Below are 4,796 nucleotides of genomic sequence, written 5' to 3'. Positions count from 1 at the left end.
CCATGATACAAAAAAGAAGGTAGTTTCAATATACAACTTTTTGATTAAAAAGCAGATTTTTGACAATTGCTCAGTTGTGAAAAATTCGCAGCGGCGTTACCCAATTGTAAGTTTTTTGGTGTGGGAGATTTTATATCCTAAATTTGGGATTATAAATAAAATAGTTGTGTTAATATGTACCTTTTAAAAATAATTAATATCTTATCTTAAAAACGTTTAAATTTAACATTAAATTCGATAACAACTTGCCAAATCATTATTTTAATATTAATACAATTAGTGAACATATTTTAAAATTTTTTCAGTGTCCTCAAGTCATCTGATTATTTCACAATGTAGTTTTCTATATCTGATACGATGATTCTGATATAATTCAAATGAAATTATACATTTCGACGTGTTATTTAATACATATTGTCTTTGTCCATTTAACAGCAAATGGAATTTACTTTGGGAGCCATGGCCGCCAAATTTTTCCAGCATCACATATTGTTTTCAGATGAAATTTTGACACAGCCAAAAGTGAAGTATAAAATAGATAGATAAAACCTAATTTTCTATCAAACTAATTTGTGTAGTTCAGGCGCGTCTTTTGGAAAATGTTCTGGAGGCTGTTTTAATATATCCTAGCTTATTATATATTTCTTAGCTTTTCTACATTCTGAGAAGTTGAGAGAATGAAGTCTAATGTTCGTTTTTGGCCAACTACGATGTTTGATTTCATTTTTTGCAATCATTAGTTCATTTACCTTGAGGAGTCACAATGCCCATACCGGCTATGTCGATTTTTTTGTAATTTCGGACACAAATCTTCCAAGAATGGGTATAGGCTAAAACAAAACCGATATCTAAAGGGGGTGTGGTACCTCCAATACAAATCGAATTTTTCGTAGTAGTAGTGGAAGTATTTATGGTAGAGTTCTGGAACTTGGTATGGATATATGTATGTGTATGAAGTCAATCTCAAGCTCATGGAAAATATGGGTTTATTGGAAAATGCAGCGTGCCACCGTAGAACTTGGAATAGAAGTAAATGAAATCAATCCAAAACCTATGAAAAATGGTATAAGCCATATAAACTAAAATTCTGGTGACGCATAGATACCTCTGGAAGCATTTCCAATGGAAATATGTACAGAAAAACGGCCGCGACACCTTCTGGAAAGTAACATGATCACAGGGTGTATCCCTAGAACCATGTTAAGCTAAAGCTTGAGGGATTACATTACTATAAACTGTCAATTTTCACACAATTTAAAATGTACATGTGTATTTAAAAATGTCATGAAAATTGTGTTGGTAGCTTCATTTTGCAAAAATGTTGCAAGCTTTTTCACAGCGTGAACAGAATACTACTTTGCTGAGGAAATGTTGTGGAATTTCACACCTATTTCAGAGAAAGAAATTTTATATGCAATTTAACAGCTTTTTCACGGGAAATAGGAATAAAATACTATGCTTAAGAACAAAGATTTTTAAATCGACAAAAAATTAATAAGAAAATTTGAAGGATTTTAGATATTGGGTATGGTAGCACGAAATGTCACAATCTGCTTAATTGTCAGGTTGTTAATATGGCGACGAAAAAGTGACAATGGAACTACCTTGTTTTTTGTATCATGCAATTTCCAGTTTTTTCGTTTCTACGATTCGAATAAAAAATTTGTTTTTCAAATATTAATAAAAACTGAATTCAATACGTGAATAAAAAGGAGTCATTTAAAAACCTTAAACCCGAGTGAAACTGGTAGAATTACCTACTTACATACATACCACCGAACGCATCAAGTATCTAATACAATGGCGGTTAGTAGAGAAGCATCGCAGGCACTAAATACTCCGATTGCCGAGAACTGGTGTAACACGCAGTTGAAAGCGGAGAGCTTCAACTATATGTGGACCATAAGCAATTTTAGTTTATATTACGAGGAAACTGGTGACACGCTGATATCGTCCACATTTTATACCGGTGCTTGTGACAAACTGAAATGGTATTTTGAATTGTGTCGAGGATGTCCCGTTTATCTCTCGATATATTTAGTATTGTCATCGCCGTATAACGGATCAGAAGTTAGAGCCAAATTTATGTGCTCCCAATTGAATGCGAAAGGGGGAGAATTCAAATCCATGGCATTGCCCTGTCGTCGTTTCGGAAAGGTTAAAAAGTGGGGAATTGAAGAATTCATACGGCGAGATTTTCTATTGAATGAAAGCAAAGGTCTTTTACGGGAAGACAAATTGACCATATTGTGTAAAGATAGCGTTCTATCTGACATCGTGAATAGCTCTGGGAAATCAAAATCCATTCAAATTAAAATACCCTAACGTCATTTGGGAGCGCTATTTCATAATGAGAAATTCAGTGATTTAATGTTGGCGGTAGCCGGCAGGGAATTTCGAGCGCATAAAGCTATATTGGCGGCACGAAGTGAAGTCTTTAATGCTATGTTTGAGCACGAAATGAAGGAAGAAATTTTATATGCAATTTAACAGCTTTTTCACGGGAAATAGGAATAAAAAACCATGCTTAAGAACAAAGATTTTTAAATCGACAAAAAATTAATAAGAAAATTTTAAGGATTTTAGATATTGGGTATGGTAGCACGAAATGTCACAATCTGCTTAATTGTCAGGTTGTTAATATGGCGACGAAAAAGTGACAATGGAACTACCTTGTTTTTTGTATCATGGGTGCTACCATTACAATTAACAGATTAAGCAGATTATGACATTCCGTGCTACCACCCATGATACAAAAAAATATTTTTTTATGTCAAACATTAAATAAAATAAATATTCTACATTAAAATTTGTTTGAATTCAAAAAAAAAATACATAAAAAGAAAAAATGAGCTGTTTATTTAATCAATGCCCGTATACAAGACATTTATGCAGAGGTACAAAGGTAAGGTTCTTCCAATTCCCCGTTATTCCGCACATTCGGGAGAAGTGGTTGCTGGCATGCGGTGTTAAGGAGTGTGACTTTGCAAAGAATGAAATGTCGTTAGCCAAGAAGACTGCACGATTAAGCCGAAGTGCAGTGCCAAAGTGTAAAAAGTAAGCATGATAATCGCAAATGTGACCAAATTTTGATATTCACAATTTTCAGTAGTGAATCATAAGAAACGGAAGAGAATTTGGAAAAATATCTCACGTATTTGGAGGGGTATGTGTGTTAAACTTTCTTATAAGCAACACAAAAAAAAAACATGTTCCTTTGAATTTATTTAGAAGTGAAGAAAATCTGTTTGGAATTGAACCAACAGGGTCTTAGGTCGAAATGAAAACATGTTGTGCTCAGAAGCCAATGTGGAGAAAACAAATGATGCTTTAGTAAGTTTTGAAGCTATAGAGGACGAAATACTCACACATCATGTCTTCAAAGAAATAAACGATGTTCCCTTGTCACCAGAAGAGCATATCGAGGTAGAAAATCGTCTACTTTTATTACTTTAAATATAGATTATATTGCAAACATCCGTATACATATCTGTTGTAGCTTCAAGAACAGGAAGAAGCCAATGATTTTTTGGATCGCATGACCGCGCTGAGTGATATTGAGCTCGATGGCCTGGAAAACTTTGGCGGCTACATAATTTCAAAAATGGGCTTGAGTCAATTTGGATGCGATCATCTGCTGAAAATAGTCAACCGGAGTTTTTAAGTTTTTTGGAGCAGGCTAATGCAATTTTTATCAAAATTAATGGGGATCTATTAACCACAGACCTAAATTACATGCAAAATTTATTGTTAAACACGAACATTAGTTTAGATCAAAAAATTCTAAAGCGGTTTTATTTAGGTAGGACATTTTTTCGGATTAGATATCTTAATAATAAAATAAAACGAAACAAAATTGGCAGGGTTAATAAGAAAATGAAAAAAATTTTCGCATAGCCAATCACTAAAGATTTAGTTTTAATTAATTTTAAAAATGTTTTTAATTCAAAACGCTACTATTTATATATCAAATTTTTAATATAAAATATATGGATATTAACAATGTTTTTCTTGAAAAAATACTTTGTCCAAAATAAATTACTTAAATAAAATTAAAAAACTTTGAAACTTATCTTAAAATATATAAAATGGATACATGCCAACAAAAGTATTTTATTTCTGAAACTTTTTTCTTTTTCTTTAGCTATATTATCAATGACTTTAGACAAAATATTTGAATTAATTTTTAAAACAAAGTATTTTCCTTACTAAGTTTTTGTGTTATATGTTTATATATGATTTGAAATTACCCTCTCCTACAAATTTCCGATGTGGCAACGCTATGCCAAATGTTGACATCAGGGAGAATGTCAATAATCTGCTTTTTAATCAAAAAAAATTTAAATGAAACTACCTTGTATTTTTGTATCATGGGTGCTACCATAAAATTTTGTATATTCAATTTTGTTATGTCTAACGCACGCATACATATGTACGTATACGCATGCTATGGAGATCCACCTTAATGTTACAACAGAAGTGTAAGCAAGTAATTTTGAAGCGAAAAACAAAAACGACTTCATTTCTCATATACAAATTTTATATTATCGTTAATTTCTTCATGATCCAATGATCGGGTTTAAACCAAATTAGTATGGGACCACCTGTGAGGTAACACCTTTCCTTTAAAAAATTATAGAAGTCGGCTAACGTGGTCCAAAGTTATGCGGTAACATACATTAAAGATAAAAATCAAATATTCCGATGAATTGATAACCTTCTCCTTTTTGTGAAGTCGGTTAAAAATACATCTTCTTCTTGTTTGGCGCTGTAACAGCCTAAGCGATTTTGGCAGA

At 32.4% G+C, this 4,796-nt stretch overlaps 1 pseudogene; it reads left to right on the top strand.

The window, feature by feature from the left end:
* The first annotated feature begins 1,791 nt into the window (after positions 1-1,791).
* LOC118733555 lies at positions 1,792-2,497 on the top strand (annotated as a pseudogene).
* The last annotated feature ends 2,299 nt before the right edge of the window (positions 2,498-4,796 follow it).

Source organism: Rhagoletis pomonella, unplaced genomic scaffold (genome assembly GCF_013731165.1).
Source record: "Rhagoletis pomonella isolate Grant_MI unplaced genomic scaffold, Rhpom_1.0 Rhpom_scaffold_00002, whole genome shotgun sequence".
Taxonomy (NCBI): domain Eukaryota; kingdom Metazoa; phylum Arthropoda; class Insecta; order Diptera; family Tephritidae; genus Rhagoletis; species Rhagoletis pomonella.
Note: the sequence above shows the minus strand (reverse complement) of the source record. Positions and strands in the feature narration are given on the sequence as shown.